Raw genomic sequence first — 17502 nt, forward strand, 5'->3', positions numbered from 1 at the left:
TTCAGCTGTCTCTAGTTTTCCCGTCATGTTTTTTTCTGTCCAGGATGCCATCCCGGACAGCATATTCCAGCACATTTTATCTCCACATCGTCTCCAGCTATGACAGTTTTCTCAGACTCTCTTTGCTTTGATGACCTTGAAAGTCTGGTCGAGGACAGTGTCAAGGTGTTTTGCAGAAAATCCCTCAACTGAGGGGTTCATTCGGTTTTTCTTATGGTCAGGCTGGGTTTATGGGCTTGGGGGAGGGAGATCACAGGGGTAAAGCACCCTTTTCATCACGTCCTGTCAGATGCACATCCTGTCAGCCTCCTGTGTCACTGCTGATACTGACCTGGAGCACGTGCCAGGCCCTCCCACTCTCCAGTTACGTTTCTCCATCCTGTACTGTCCTTTGTACCCTCTTAGTGATGACTGTGAGCTGCTACTCTTAAGGGCTGGGGAGTTATGCTCCACCTCCTTGAGACGGGTGTGTCCACATAATCTATTTCAGTCTTCTGCACCGGTGATTTGTATCTTGTCCTCTATTCATGCAATCATTTATGATTATTAATTTTGGATGCAGGGATATGTACATCAAATTTTGGATTATAATCCAATAGTACCTTATTGCGCCATTATTCCGGCTCTGGTGACTGGGAGCTCTTTCACTTGATTCCTATGTCTCTCAGACTTAACCCCATGTTTTTTGTTTTTGTTTTTATTTTTGTTTGTTTGTTTTTTGCCCTTCTCTGCTTTCTGGCACTAGAGGATGCTGCAGGCTTTTCTTTATTTCCCTGCCGCAACCCTGTGATGAGCCCTCTCTCTCTAAGGAATTCTGATACCACTTGCAAATGGCCTTAGAAATGTGGGTCTGGGTGTGGGGCAAGGTGGGGAGATATCTGAGGGTGCCCGTTACCTCCCAAGGCAGGAAAGAACCAGCTTTCCACTGCGCAGGTGACGGTGTTGTGACAGCAAGTCAGTGATTGTGCCCTGATGATGCTGGCAGCCTGCCAGTGGCTGGCCCCTGCATGTTTCCAGATCCTGGACTGCTTACCATGAGCTCTGCCTTCACAGCTCATTAGTGCTGCCCTCAGAGGTCCATGGCCTCTTGCCATTGGCTCTTTGAGGATCTTGCCCTCTCTGAGTAGTCTTTAAGTAAAAAGTGATTCCAGGTGTTATGAAGGACCCAGCATGCCTGCAAGTCCCCTGTCCTAATACCTGCTTCCTTGACTTCAAGGCACTTTCTCATTGAGTCTTTGTTGTTTTCATTGCTGAAAAAGCCAGCAAGACTCTAATTAACATAAGACTTCAGAGCCCACTGTGGCAGCTTCAGGGGGCTTCAGTATCTGTGAAAGGCCAGTAGGCTTTTCTGGGCCTTAGCACAATTGCTGAGAGGGAAAAATCATCATTTGTGTTTTCTTTTCTCACTCAGTCTCTTATTCATACACACAAACTAATCACTGAGCCCTCGCTAAATCCAAGACATGATACTGTAGGATGGACTGGAGTCCTATAGCACATGCGTATTCTTACTCATAGACAGGACTCATGGCATCAATGGAAATGGACGAGATCCCTCAAGGAGTCTCTTTCCAATAGAAGACCTCCAACCAACCTCCTCCAACAGAACTGGGCTGCAGGCAATCTTCCTTTTGATAAAGGGCGTCCACACAGGGAGGTGCCAGGGCCCGAAGACGGCCAGCTCTGGACCTGCGTGGGGCATGCCTGCTGGGGTGCTGCCTTCACCCAGAATCTCTTTTAGAAACCCATCTTTGGTCTTTGAAGTACAAAAGGACTCAGGCAAAGTATAGGAATAGTGTTTCAAGGGATAAAGTATACCCCGTGGGCCTAGAACACCCCATCGTATCTCTTTCTCTGGCTCCCAATAACCACCATCTTGTTAGGTGGACAGGCCTCTTCTCAAGTCAAATAAAATGCAAGAAGTTCATTTAAGAAAAATTCACCAAAAATATTGAAATTGAAAAAAATTAAAAAAAAAATTAAAATTGGCAAGTTCTGGGTGTCTTTACCAATCGGCATGTTTAAAATATTTTTTCAAGACTCAGACTTTCACAATGTATTTCTAAAAAGTAGGCCCCCAGGGGGTCTTCATGATTATGGAACACACAGATCCCTCTAGGAGTTGCTGAGGCTGTCTCCACTAAGAGGAACATTTTTTATGTTGTTTCTTTGTGTTTAACAGTGATTATTATAAAAATTTTAACCATTAATATATTAAAACTAACCTGTTAGCCTCTGAGATGAGAAGTATGGTCAGAGGAAATGGGTTTCGAAGCAAGAGGAACACCAAACAATGCCCCACACGGCGTGTTCAGTATGGACACAGTCTATTAGTAAAGCCAGAGAAAAGGCTCAGAAAAATCCATTCTGAAAGCAGGAGGGCATCAATGAATTTGTTAGCACAGCTGAGAATCTGGTTAAATTAAACCCAGCAGGAGAATACTCCACACACAGAACAGAAGGGAGCAGCTAATGTAAACTCAGATGAATACAATTTGAAAGTTTTCCAAAAGGAAACCATTAACCCTCAAGAGTTTTCAGTTGGGGGAGGGGAGTGGTGCATAAGGAGCAGATGGTCCACTTCCAGTGAGGGATCAGGTGTCTACTTGGAAACCAGAGAAGTGCCAGATTGAAAGATGTTCAGGGGGGCGCCTGGGTGGCTCAGTGGGTTAAGCCACTGCGTTTGGCTCAGGTCATGATCCCGGGGTCCTGGGATCAAGTCCCGCATGGGGCTCTCTGCTCAGCAGGGGGCCTGCTTCCCTTCATCTCTATCTGCCTGCCTCTCTGCCTGCTTGTGATCTCTCTCTGTCAAATAAATAAATAAAATCTTTATTAAAAAAAAGAAAGATGTTCAGGGTTGTAGAAAAGGAGATTCACCTGAAACTCATAGACACCACACCACCAGAGGAAGCCGACGCACTCTTACCTATGCACCCACCCGCCCTCTGCCTTTCTTCGTCATGCCTCTCAAGTATTTAACTCACACTTAAGGAACAGACCTTTCTTGTAGTTAGTTAAGCTCCCTTCACTGTAGCTTAGACCCCAGAGGTGCAGGAAGTAAAGGTATCATCCAGTCGGAGAAACTGCGAGCCAGGTTTGCTGCCTCCATAGGGGGGACCTCGGCTCCTCCAACAAGCTCCTTTGCCAGTGCCAACGCCAGGCTGCTTCTGCCCCTCACTCCTCCACAACCCCAGCCCCGTCCCGGCCTCATCCTGAGCTCTTCTGGTTGATGCACTGCGCGCACACACACACGCCCCACGTGCAACTCCGGAGCCGCTGAGGATGGTGCCAGGGACTGGGGAGCAGAGATGGTAAAGCCTGCCCACCTGGTCATTTGGATGCAGGGACCACACACTGCGGTAGAGCTGTTTAGCCAAAGCAGGATGAATGAGGAACAAGAGAAGGAAAGGACGGAAAGAAGGCCCAGGAGATGGGGAGAGTTCCAGTAGCAAGGCTGCCGAGGGCCGGACGCCGCCACGCCACCAGGCTGCCGAGGGCTGGACGCCGCCACGCCACCCAGGGTTAGAGGCATTAGGGCAGGGACTGAAGACAGGTGGAGGGCCCCGGCGGATTTCAGACGGTGGCTGCCAACAGGTGAAAGGACAGTTCGGGGTGTACGGGGGGGCAAAGCTGTCGACCCTTCTGCACGGCTCTCAGAGGATGACTGGCCCCTTGAGTGAAGTGTTTTTACCTTGACCTTCTGTGTTTCCTAATGGGCCCCTGACTACGCACTTAGGGAGGCAGGCGGGGGTGGGGTGGGGAGGAGACTGAAGCCCCCCGACCTGTAACAGAGTGTGGTAACTCGCCCCCCACGCCTGCTCTGTGTGTGCATGACCGTGCCCACCCCTGTGCAGAGCTGCGCCGGCCACTGTAGGTTGCGTGGGGACAGGGGTGTGGGTGGGGCATGGGACACTCGCTGCTTTAGGAATTCCTCATGGGAAGGAAACTCAACAGCGGCCAAGCCTCCTAGTAGATCTTCCACCTCCGCGTGGTCCATCCTTTCCTCTACTTGCTTCACTGATTCCATACGGAGCTGCAGTGAGAGGCTCCCAGGAAGTCTCCCGAGAGTCCCATCCTGAAACCGCAGCAGGGATGGGCATAGTGAAACCTGCCTTGGGAGGCTGTCAGGAGCCGGGGAGGAAATTCCCATCCCCAGGTTGGCGGGCACGCCTGTCTGGTCTCAGCAGCCACCCGGGTTTCTAAATGAGACTCTAAACTTGATTGCCCACCAAGTCCTAGGCTCACATCCATATGATGATCCCTAGGTTACACTGTGTGTATAAGGAGTCCTCTAGCGACCAACGCTAAGAAACAGGAGTTTGGAGGTGGGAGCCACTTTTTGATTCTGAGTGGGGCTGGGGAGGGTTTCTGGGATCAGGTGCCTTGTTAGCAGAGACCGGAAGGGGATGTACAGGACACAAAGATCCTGGGTAAGAACATTCTGGGCAGAAGCAACAGCAATGCAGCACCTTGTGGCATGTGTGAGGAGCAGCAGGGAGGCTGCAGTGGCCCCAGTGCCGTCAGGGGGACCAACCAGATACCATGCTCCACGGGGTCATAGACTCTTCCCTGTCCTCTGTGTAGCTGCACCTAAACTGCAGGTCCCAGGGCTATTCTGGATCCTGGCCAAACTGATAGATTATTCCAGGGAAAGATGGACATCTCAGATGGCCTTGACCTTCCCCAAACCACTGTGAGTGACCAATAAAGTCAAGGTCTAGCTGATGTATTAAGTTCAGCCCATGAGAGCATGCAGACTATCGGCAGGACTTAACAGGTGCCCTGTCCTGTTCTCAGAGCTTTGCCTGCCTCACCTCACTTAAATCCGCACAGAGATCGCATGAGCTGGGTATTGTTATCCTTCTCAGGGTAACCGGTAGGCCATAGTTCCCCGACGACCAGTCCCATCTCATCATTAGCCCATGGAGGAGCCAGGACTTGGGCCCATGTCTCCCTCTCACTCTGACCCACACTTCCACATAGCCCCTGGCCTCGGCATCCTTTCTTGAGTCATGCCACCTCCTGTGGCTATGTCCACCTCCCATGGTGTGCTCACTGCTGTCTGACCCCAACAGGACATGTCCAGCCCAATATCAGGGAAGAAAGGCCTCTGAAGTTGATGTGGGATCTGACTTGTCTTGGGTCTTGTGCAGTTCTAACATTGCCATTGTGAGGACATTGGCTGCCTTGTTTACTCTTGCTCTTGGGGGATGGAAAGAGAGGTTCTGTTTTCTGCTCAGTTCCCAGCATCCTGCTGCCCTAAATAACATATACACAGGGCTACTGCAAAGGATTTGGGGAGGGGCACCTGGGTGGCTCAGTCATTGAGTGACTGACCCTCTTTTTTTTTTTTTTTTAAGATTTTATTTATTTATTTGACAGACAGAGACCACAAGTAGGCAGAGAGAGAGGGGAAAGCAGCCTCCCTGCTGAGCAGAGAGCCCGATGTGGGGCTCAATCCCAGAACCCTGAGATCATGACCTGAGCCAAAGGCAGAGGCTTAATCCACTGAGCCACCCAGGCGCCCCCTGAGTGACTGACTCTTGATTTCAACTCAAGTCATGATCTCAGGGTCATGAGATCGAGCCTTGGCTCAGGCTCCATGCTAGGCGTGAAGCCTGCTTGGGATTCTCTCTCTCTTCTCTCTGTCCCTCCCCACCACTCTCTCTCTCCCCTGCCAAAAAAGAGATCTGGGGAACTCAGAGATGTCTAGGGTTCTAGACATCTAGACAAAGAAAAATCATGCCCCACCCCTGAAAGGATTATGATATAAAGTTAAATTTCAATCTAATTTGCAGCAACCTACCCCAGACCTGATCTCTGAAGGAACCCATGGAAAAGACACTAAGTTGATGTCTGTGAACCTCAGCTGAAATGCTGCCACTTACCAGGAGGGAGCTCCGGGGCAAGTCACCTCACCTCTCCTACACATTTGTGACACCTTGATGATAATTTCGAACTTCCAGGATTGTTACACAGATTAAATAAAATGCAAATGTGAAAGTAGTAAGTGTTCATAAAGGCTGGTTTATATAAACATTAACTGAGTGTCTACTATGTGTGAGGCAGGTACATCCCCGGTGCTACAGGCTCTGGGATGCTCCCCACGGAGCTGTGCTCCTGCCTCAGAGAGCAGCACGCAGCCCAACACCAGAGACCTACACTGAATGATGCAAGGCAGCGTGGTCAGTGCTGTTTTTTTTCTATTTCTTACATCAATCTGTCTTTCTGTTTGTGTGAATAGGCTGTTTGTCCTACTTCTTCCTTTCGGTACTGTGTGCCCTAAGAACAGGGGCCAGGTCTTCCATTTCTTTTAGCTCTTCTTACAAAACCTCTAGCAAAATCTGCAGCCTGGTATTCTATGGCAAATGCAGTGGCCGCTCTAATTTCACAAGGAAAACCTCCAGGGAGACCCTGGAGAAGTGTTGTTCAGGCCACCGGGGTGAACAGGACAGATGTCCCCCAAACCCATCAGCCACTGCACCCGCAGAGAGCCTGCATCCTCCTGACTGGAGCCCCGTGGGGTGGGCAGAAGGATGCTCAGCCCGACAGATACCTGCTTTTCCAGAGGCCCCTGCTTTTATTTCATTTTTTTTTATAAGCAGGAGGTGAATAGCTGGGTGCTCCGAGAACAGGGGACATAGCATTTGTCGGTGTCTCAGTTCTGTTTATTCTGTAAACATAAGGAGGAGCCCCACATTCTACTATTCTTAGTTTTGCAATCCTCACAAAATAAATATTTGCCTTCAAAAGCAACAACTGTGATAATCATCAGGGTAATAATATTCTGAAGCGCCTCTTCCCTCACACACGCCAATTGTAGAAGTCAAGTCAGAGAGCTGTGTGTGGTCTGTTTGGATAATGAATTTCATGTGGAAAACTCACGTTGGAAACTGACTGGCAGCGATGGTGGCGGAAACTGGGTCTCTTGGTTTGCAGACTTGACTCAAAACCAAGCGTCCCAAGTCACTGGCATGTCCCTGTCTTGGTTTCTTCTGTCCATAAAATGAGGAGCGAAATTGCTTAAATGAGTGCTGGAGGGGGACCAAGGCAATTGCTCACATCACAGTGGTCGTAGGAACAGAGCTGGTCTCTGCCAGAGGCCACCGGGATAGATCAGACGTCTGCTGCGTGGATGGGTCTCTCTCCCCCAGTCTCTGCAAGGATGAGCTAAACCCTGAAAGGGGTTCTGCCGGAATTGCTTTAAAGTCTTCTAACTTAAATGATACTTACTGAAGACTTTATCACCCAGGGAGGAATCCATCAAGCAGAAGGCCACTCCGCAAATCCCCTCATGCCTAGTCGCCCTGTACCATGTACCAGTGCCACCCAGCCAGCTGCCCAGCCCCTCCTCTGTAGAGATGCCGGCTTTCTGTGGAGGTGGCGGGGGGTGGGGGGAGCATTGAACAGCCACATCCCCAAAGTGTCCATTCTCAAGGATTTTCTTCATTACGGACAGGAGGGTTTAGGAACAGCCATTTCTAGCCGTTATTAAGGACTAAATCTTAAAGAAAACGAACCTTGAAAGTCCTCCGAGGTGCTTTTAAGCAAGTGTGGCGCATTCCAGGATTTTTAAGGATTACAGTTTTTCTGGGCCAGAGGTAATATTTGTTATGCAAGAACAAAAAACCTCAATCAAAATATTAAGCCATAAAACCATATTTGCCGGGTAAACAAAATCAGCCAAAGCAGCAGACGTGTGCATCCCATCTGACCGTCCTCTGCGGTCTAGCCCCCCACCCCCTGCCCCGTACATAGTTTCAGGAGCTTGGCCAAATGCCACACCCCTGAGTCCACCCCGACCTCTTCCCTCATGACCCATGCATGTGCCCTCAGTGCTCTGGGCTTCCCTGCAATGGGATGTCTTTCCTCTAGGCTGACCTCTCACCCTCATCCTTCTCCACAGCCCTATTACTTGGAAGGAACTCAAATTTGCCAGGTGCTGGCGAGCCACCTGCTGCTGCATGGGGCCGAGCAGCTAGGGTTCTCCCCAACTCCTAGGGCTGTGTGCAATGGACAAGAATAGCTCTGGCATGCCAAACTGGCTGTGAAATTGACCTCTCAATTAGTTCCTCCACAGCATCCTGGGAGAGGAGGCTTCCTAACTGGATGTCAGGGCACTGGGCTTCGCTATGAGAGCTGCTCTGCCCGTCCAACTCCATCTTTCCCAGTGCTGGGAAGTGTCTCTTCATCTCTCCAAGTGAGAAATGGGTGAGTGGAACTGACCTGGGGCTGGCTGCACCAGGAACAGGGAGGGTGCGAAAGGGTAGGAGGCAATGTGGGACTCTATGGGAATGTTCAGTGTTTTCTTTTCTTCTTCTTCTTCTTCTTCTTCTTTTTTTTTAAGATTATTTATTTATTTATTTGACAGAGAGAGAGAGAGATCACAAGTAGATGGAGAGGCAGGCAGAGAGAGAGAGAGAGAGAGAGAGAGAGGGAAGCAGGCTCCCTGCTGAGCAGAGAGCCCGATGCGGGGCTCCATCCCAGGACCCTGAGATCATGACCTGAGCCGAAGGCAGCGGCTTAACCCACTGAGCCACCCAGGCGCCCATGTTCAGTGTTTTCTTTCGAGTTTGAGATTGTAAAGAAAAGTAAGCACGTGTTTCAAGTTAGTATCTTTAAAAATTTCTCAGGAAGGGCCCCTCTGTCCTTTGTTAATTGCAAAGGGAGCAGATGTTGGGTTGAAAGGGATCTGTCCTACCTCGGTCTATACATGAGCCAGACCAGCCCTCTCGAGAAGAGCACAGCTGGAGACCAGACTCATGGCACGTGGGCGTGGGTTTCACAATGTCCCACCTAGGGTGCTGTGGGCACTGATGATCCCCAAATGGCATGGGGTGTGAATACTTCAGCCCGAATTAATACATGGTTTTCTTTGCCTTCCCACCTCCCTCAGTGAAAGCCCCGACTTCTTACCACAGCCTCTAGCCTGACATCCTCTGACTCCTGGCTCTCTTCTCTCATCTCCTGTTCTTCCCACCTTTTCCTCTGCTGTCATCACATTGACTTCCTGCTGGTGCTGGCACGTCTTGAGTTCATCCCCAGCGCCTCCCCTTGGTTCTCTCCCTCACTTCACTTAGGGTTTCACCCAGATAACATCTTGTTAAGGGGTCCCCTTCCCCAGGGCCTTCTCTCTGCTCCCCCTGCTTACTTGTTTCTTCATGGCCCTGGATTTACCCAAAACTCCATCCATATTAATGTATTATGGCTTCTTTTTCCACGTTAGAATGTAAGTTCCACAAAACAGAACATCTGCTGTCCTCACCCAGGCACAGTAACACTGCATCACTGTGTCCCTATCAAGTGCCTGCCATGAAGCAGGTGCTCAGAAAAGATTCGCTGAAAGAATGTATATATTAAAACCAACATGAAATTCTACCTTCTTCTCTCTTCTGTACCTGGCATTTAAGAAATACGGAACTAGAACTATGGCAGGATGGAAACTTCAACAGAAAAGATTTGTAATGGTCTGACAGTTGTCAAAACTCTGACACTGCCCCCCGCCCCACTGCCTGCCATTTCTCATCTGTAGTCTAGATCTGCATGTCTTTCTTCATCTCCTAAGAAAGCACCTTTTGTCAGGATTACGGTGTTGTTGGCAGAATTATCTCCCTATTATTTTCAAGAGACTAATATCTTATTTCAGTATTTGGGCTCACCTTTTAATTGCTTGTACACAGCTACTGGATGGTATCATTTAACAGTGCCATTCTTAAAGGATCTAGAAACACCACAGCTAAGCTTGGCTTCCATGCACCTTAGGTCCTGCTACTATGAGTAATGACAACACCACTGTGGCTGTTCTGGCTCTGTCTGCTGATTCTGTCGGGACTCACACACCAGGGCACCTTCCAACCACGTGCAGAGCACAGTCTGATTTCCCATCTTGGGAAGTAACTGGCTTGGTGGGTGGTACAGCTGTGGATATCAACATAAGGGCCTTTCCCTATGTAAAGCTCATTACCACCCATCTGCTTTGCACAGTGATTTGATTTGTCAGAATGGAAAACAAAGGCCTCCAGGTTATGTGGGAAACTGTGCATACAGATTCCTGGGCCTTTCTGGGGGAGGCCTGGGCAGAACCTGGAGATAGGTCCTCCAGCCTTGCCAGCTTGTGTCTGTTTCACCTTGTAGCCAAACAGTGTGTTTGACACCTGGGGCACCTACCCTTTGAGAAATAACACGCATTTCTGTACCCAGAGAGGGTAGCTCTGCCTACTGGTAATGGTTTGCTTGTTGACTTGGGGTACACTTTGACGTTAGGCACCCCTTGCTGCCCATTGTGTGATTGGAGCAACTGGTGGCCTTTCTTGGAAGGATCTTATTCATTCATTCATGGACATACAGCTGACCCTTGAACAATGTGGGTGTTAGGAAGGCCAACCCTTGAGCCATCAAAATTCCATGGAGAACTTTCAATTCACCAAAAATTAACTACTAATGGTTGACCAGAAGCTTTACCAGTAACATAAACAGTTGATTAATGCACATTTTTTATGTTATATGTATTATACATCATAGTCTTATAGTAAAGTAAGCTAGAGAAAAGGAAATGTTATTAAGAAAATCCTACGGAAGAAAAAACACACTTACTGTATAAATACTGTGTTGTATTTATAAAAAAGAAAAGTCTGCATATAAGTGGGCCTGCACAATTCAAACCTTCATTGTTCAAAGGTCAACAGCACTTTTGCTGAGTGCCCACTATGTCCTATGGAAGGACTGAAGACACCTTGGGTTGTAGGATCCCTTATTTACCAGCAAATGAGTGGCCCACTCTGATGCTAAGACCCAGGGCAAAGTTTTTTCCTTGGTTTTAATTATGCAGGTTACCCACATTGGGCACTTCTCTCTGATGACCTCACGACAGACAACAGTGAAAAACTAGAGTCCAGTCTCATTTGTACTAACAGAGGCCAAGAAATCATTGGGATGCCTGAACCCTAAAAGCCATTTGCAATTTCTCTTAGTTCCTGGACGGAGTCACCTTATTCGACACTGTTTGCACTATATACAAAGAGCAACTTGGTATTTCCCGCACCAGGATCTCCTCTACTACTGAGCCTTCATGGGGACAGCCCAAGAGAATGGAGCCTAGACTACTTCCTCCTTGGTCCTGCCTCTGATAATGATGGGAGGCCAGCCAACAGTGTGGTGTGAGGGCTAGCTCCAAAAAGAGCAGAAGTTTGCTCTTGCTACCCTCAGTTTTATCAGGTTTTATCTGGGAAGGTTGTCCCAGAACCTTTGCCACATGTCCTTACAGAGGCAAGTGTGTCCACCACAGACTCAGGGGACAGAGGTTCTAGTCCCGCCCCTCCAAATTACAAGTTACACAACATTATGCCCTGGGTTAGTGTTGGCATCACAGTCATTATCGACCATATGCGGTTGGGCAGGCTACTTAACTTTTCTAAGGCTCCATTTCCTTGTTTGGAAAATAGGGAAGAAATGCATGGAAACACTTTTGCAAATGGTCTAGAAATGTAGGGCAGAAGTGAAGCGATGGGAAATTAGCGTATCGTCCCTTCTTCACTCTTTTGGCAAATAATAATTGGAGATTGCATCAAAGTCCTTCCCTGGTACGTGACTTCAGGATGGATTGCGTGACCCGCTGGGATGGGCAGCCCTCTCTGAGACAGGCCTGGGGCCTCAGTTTCCTAATTGACCTAATGTGCTAAGTGAGCTTAATGTAAGTTAATTAATGATACTATGGGGGGGGGTGTGGAATCACCTAGGCAGAGCCTCACACAGCATCAAAGAGGAGAGTAGGCAGGTGTCCTCTGGGATAATTGGGCAAACCAGGCCCTGGAGGAAAGTTGCTGGGAGGCGTGCAGGCAGGATGTTCAGCAGGCCTGGGGAAGGAAGGCGATGGGAGAGGCTGAGCCACGGAAGCACCAGGCTGGCTTCACACATGCCATCCTGTTTATAGCTTGTGTTTGAATTTCAGATCTGCTTGAGTCTTTGCAGCTGGGCTCCTGGGCAATTCCTCGAGAATGAATTTCATTTTTTTAGAGACCACAATACTTACTCAGCCGGACACAGAGAGGAGACTCGAATGACCTGGCTTCTGGTCTTCTGTGGTCTTCTGGGATCTAAGGAGCTTTGATAAGAGGATGCTCCCCAGTGAAAAGAGTCAATCTGGTTTGTAAGGTGTGAAATAGGAGGTAAGGCCAGGTCTGTCTTCACTTCCCCGAGCCAACATGGGGCTGCTTCCTGTGGCAGGTGCTCTGCTGGCTATGGGGACATGCTGATGCTTAAGACAGACACTTCTGAGCTTTGCAAATATGTATCTTCAACAAAATGAAAATCTGTTTACTTTTAGAAATCAAGTAGTGGCCAGAGAGTGAAAACCAAACATTTCAGGGAGATTCTATTTACTTTTTCCTCCCCAAGGCATGTGCTTCCAGGATTACCCTTCCACTGTGCCATCACAAATTAATATTCCTGTGTACAGCCTGGCTCATGGAAGGATGGGGAGAAAGCTGACCCAGCCCAGAGCAGGGCCCCCAGTCTTCTCCTCCACTGGGGAAGTGGACACATGGGCAATCACCAGGCCAAATGGGAACATCCCAACTTGGATGAGTAACTCTCTTTTTGGTGGGCTTTGTCAAAAAGTAACTTTAAATGGCTTTACCTTTGAAATGTCAGAGCACCAAGTCAGGCAAGGAATAGTCTCTATTTAGCTATATGAATCGATTCCTTTCTCCTTAGTCCATTATGTCTTTTGACCCTGTTAATATTCTGAATTAGCTGCCGTTTCATTCTTAGGGAGTGTCTCAGATATGCAACCTCAGAACAGAGTAGTGGCTAGCTGGACAGCAGAGAAGGCGGGTCAGCCTCTGCTGTCTGTCCTTCCCGCCAGCCTTCTTGTACCCTGCGTCCCACCAACTCTGGAATGCCCCTGCTGATGGGCTTCTGCTCTGCTATCCCATCACTTATTGTTTTAACTGTCCCTCTTGGATCGCCATCAGCCACCCTCCCACTCAGTGATCCCCTTCTGCCGGGCCCTAACCCCTCCCGCCCCCGCAGCTCAGGAGCGGTTGCTAAAGGATGTCAGGGAATCAGAGCAGGCTCCTGTGCAGGACCCAAACTCCTCCTTGGTGTGTCAGAGCACCCAGGAGAGCCTCTTGACCGTAAATAAATGCCTCAGTCATCAGAAATACATACATCTCCCACTGTGCACCCCAAACAGAGACATCTGAGACATTGGGTCTCAGACTTGATACAAAATTGCACCGGGAAGGTCTCTTAGCGCACTGCAGGTAACTCAGGGGAGACGCAGGTATGCAGCTAAATCCCAGCAGCTGCCTGTGTTCCCCGTGAGACAGGCTCGGGGCAAACCTCGGAAACATACTGTTCATGTTCTCCGGAGACCCCTGTGGACTTGGTAGCCAAAATCTTAAAGCCAGCTAAACACGCAGAGAATTCGACTCACTAACCAAATGTGCAACCAGGAGCAAAGTGGGGTTTCTAATGTTTTCCTGAAAACAAAGGAACAATCTCAGGTCTTAGAACTGGTAGTGCAGATGCACAGTAATTGGCAAAGCTTGTTCAAACGCAACCCAAAAATGACGTGCATTTCAAAAATGCACTCAGGCCATTTCTCAGCCCATGACACCTCTGTCTCCAACAGCTAAAGAGTTTAGGGAACCCAAAGAGAAGGACCGAGACTTACCTGGACCTGCTGGCGGGTCAGTTTCTAATCCCAGCAGAAGACGGTCTGTGGAGAAAGGCAGGCAGAACCTGTGCGGGGCCACCAGGTTTCCCAGATGGCCGTCAGGCAGCGCTCTGAGCAGCAGGTGGCCAAGCGTCGCAGGAGGACCGCAGAGCTGCCTGAGGCGAGGCACTGCTCTTTGGCTGGCCCCACTTTCCTTCTACTCCAAAGGGCTGTCCGGGAACTCTTCCTTGACTGCTCCGTCCCGTCTGCTAGTGTGCGAACTGGGTCCCTGAAGAGGGGCTTTCCCTCACTGCGGACTCACCTGCACCATCTAGAGGCCTCTCCCAGCACTGAGATGTCGGCGCTGCGCTGCGCAGGTTAACCCCCTCTGCAGCCCGCCCCGACACACACACACCTGGCTTTTGACTTCCTACCCTGAGAAACACCAGCTGGAATCTGTAAAATCATCGTTTTCTCCTTTTTAGAGAAGGAAACTTGCTTCTATTAGAACAACCAAGGCCTTTGGCAACTGGAGCACCAAAAAACTAAATTAGCATTAAAATTCCATTAATCAAGTCTTGTTCACCCAAGGACCCCCTACTGAGTTGGCCACAGGCATGGATACTCCTGCATCATTCCGACACATGTTCACATGTCTATGCACATTCCTGTCCTCCTCTCCCTCTCCCCCTACACCTACAGCAGGCTTTGAGTCCCCAGATCTGTTTTCTCTCCTTTCTCCTGACACCCCACCACCATATACCCCACAAAGCCCCAGACGGTCACATATAACCCATTAAACCCCAGGCAGCCATATATATGCCATTAAACTCCAGATAGCCACGTATACCCCATTAAACTCCAAATAGCCAAATATATGCAATTAAATTCCAGATAGTCACCTACACCCCATTAAATTCCAGATACCATGTATACTCCATTAAATTCCAAATAGCCATATCTACCCCATTAAATGCCAGACAGCCATATATATTGCATGTAACTCCACATATCTCTTACATATAAATATAAAAGAAGACCTCAGTTTCCTCCATATTGACCTCAGTCTGTACTTCCTAATTGATTAACTTCTTCTTTCTAGCTTATCTCTTAACTCAGGCAAAAGACCCTGTGGGTAAAGCCCCCTCTATGGGAACTGAAACTATTCCCTCAAGTGGTAAAGACTTCCCTGAGCCAGGAAGGCCCCCATGACCAACCCCATGACAATGACCAAACTGACCTTTATTTTCCACCTACACGTACCACCAGCCTTTGTTCCATGTTTTCCTTATGTAAACCTGGATGTGTTTTCAGCACTTTGGAGATGGTCTTGAGATGTTAGTCTACAGTCCTCCCAGTGTCGGCCTCACTGAAATAAATGCCTTCTTATTTTGCCACTACTCCTCTTTCTGCCTTTGGCTTTTGTCAGCAGTGAGTGGCCGAGCCTGGTCTGTTTGTGACCCCCTCACCAAGGGCTCTTCCATCCCTCTACCCTAGTTACAGCTGACAATCAGGAAGCTATCTGAAGCACAAACATTTTGAAAGGACATTGCCTTTCAGTGTTTGTCCATTCTTTCTCACAAATTAAATCATGAGGAACCCCCCACCCCACCCCCACCCCCAAGCCCACCAACACACAGAGGAACAGAGCAGCAACTTGGGCTGAACTTCTATATTCTCCCTTTCCATCTTGTCCTCTCTGTCCTGGATACATGCAAGTTAATTCACACATGAGAAAATGAAGAGCCTAAGGAAGACACAGAGACAGAAATGTCTGGGACTGGGGCAGAGAGGTGGGGCAGAATGGTATTTACCCAATTTACTTGAGCAATGTCAATGGTTAATCCAGTTAACGTAGGTTCCCAAATAAGAATTTTAACCTGAACTTTCAGGTTTAGTCTTTTATATGCCCACATGGAGCTCAAGCTGAGGGTCTGTGATAAACTGAAAACACCAAAAATTATTAAGCTAAGAACCTACAAAATGAAAAGGAAGTAAGTATTCTGAGCTAATTTTTTAAAAAAGATTTTATTTATTTATTTGACAGACAGAATTACAAGTAGGCAGAGAGGCAGGCAGAGAGGAGGAAGCAGGCTCCCTGATGAGCAGAGAGCCCGATGCGGGGCTTGATCCCAGGACCCTGGGATCATGACCTGAGCTAAAGGCAGAGGCTTTAACCCACTGAGCCACCCAGGTGCCCCCTGGGCTAATGTTTTCTATTGTGTATAATTTTGACTCTTTAGCACATTCATTTTGATAAATGTGTTTGAGGATAAAGATTATCTTAGATGCAACATTTTTTGGTGACTTTAAATTCACTAAAAAGAGAGGACACTGATATTTCCAAAAGACAAGAAGAAAGGAGGAAGAATCAGAATAGGTGCTGAATATGAATGATGTAGAAGAAGCCCACCAAAGTTTTTTCTCTTTTGAAAAATCCCAAACATTATGCTATTAAGAAGGGTTGACGATGGTTACACTTGCAATGCTCATGACCATCATGCCCAAATGAAAAGGAGTATTCAAATTAATTCAGCTGATTAAGAATGGAACAAGAGAGATTATTGCTTATCTCCATCACTTAAGGCCCCAGAGCTTTGAAGATATGTGATTTTCTGTTTTGTACGTTTTCCAGAAGACTGAGGCAGAAATAGCAAAAGCTTATCAATAGAATTTCTTTAAATAAAAACTTGAATCAAGAGTGCAGACCATGGTTGGGTGACTGGGGTCTCTTGGGGCTGTGGAGAATGGAGTGTAATTTAGAACTCATGCTTGATATACATAGCGGGACCCTGCCCAGCCTGCTGTGCGAGCACAGATGCAGCTGGGAGCCCAGAGCACCCCCTAGGCTCGCTGCCTGTGGCAGGTGCCAGCTACCAGCACCGAGAACTTTGGCTCACAGAGATTCAGTAGGACTCTCCAGGCTGTAGAAAACATTCATGTGTTGGTGGGAATGATCTAGCAGATCAGATAATTAACCAGTGAGCAACACTGAGCTGTATTCTGGTCATCACTGGGTCATGACCATTGAGTGAGCTGGTTCCTGATGTCCGCTCCTGCTATCAGAATAGCATTCTTGGGCGTTGGGCACCATTTACTCATTCAGCAAGTGCATGGTTCACCTCTCGGAGCTGGGATACTACGAGAGAGACAAACTCTGGCCTTGAGAAAGCGCCATGGAGGAATAGAATCACCAAGTTCTGAAATAATCATAATATATCATTCCTGGAAGTGATAAGTGGGCAAGGGGGTGCAGGATGCTTGGCCTGTGTGGGCTGCAGTGTGATTGTCTGCTAGTGACAGTTTCCTGCCATCTGATTACTGTCTGGGAAAGCGATCCCCCAGGTAGGGATGCTACTTTTCGGCAGTGCACCCCAAACTCTGAACTGCCTTGACCTATGACAAGTGGCCACAGCAAGTAAACTTCTGGTTACCTACAAAGTTTCCTTCAGAGTGTCTTCCAGGCAATTATTTTCCTCAACTCACAGGAAGCATATGAGGGTTTCGTGAAACTTTGTATGCCCATAGGGGGTGCTCAGTAACACTCACAGAGGTTTTCAGAAGAAGATGACCATAGCTCTGTCTGTGGCATGGAATTTGCAGATTTGAATCTGTCTTAGAACTAGAGTGGAATTGGAATTCTTTTCCTGGGGAACCTGCCCTTGTGATGATGAGGACACCAGAGTCCTCATGCCTGCCCTGGCCCAGTGTCTCCCGTTTCTCTAGGAAAGGCAAGACCCCAGCTCTGCTAGCTGTCAGAACTTCAATTCTGCCATCCTGAGAGCATGGGCTAGCTAGTTTTCAAAGCTCCTTGCTGCCCATGTTTATTACAGCTCCATAGGCAG

General features: G+C 48.3%; 1 protein-coding gene across 1 annotated transcript in view; it reads right to left on the reverse strand.

Moving 5' to 3' along the window:
• EDAR (ectodysplasin A receptor) overlaps positions 1 to 13951 on the reverse strand; it is a 90421-nt gene extending 76470 nt beyond the window's left edge. The window contains exon 1 of the mRNA XM_059407875.1: positions 13676 to 13951. The gene's annotated coding sequence lies outside the window, so the exon portion shown is untranslated. The remainder of the gene's footprint in view (positions 1 to 13675) is intronic.
• Positions 13952 to 17502: the final 3551 nt, after the last annotated feature.

The sequence above is a fragment of the Mustela nigripes genome, chromosome 7 (assembly GCF_022355385.1).
Source record: "Mustela nigripes isolate SB6536 chromosome 7, MUSNIG.SB6536, whole genome shotgun sequence".
NCBI classification, from domain to species: Eukaryota; Metazoa; Chordata; class Mammalia; order Carnivora; family Mustelidae; genus Mustela; species Mustela nigripes.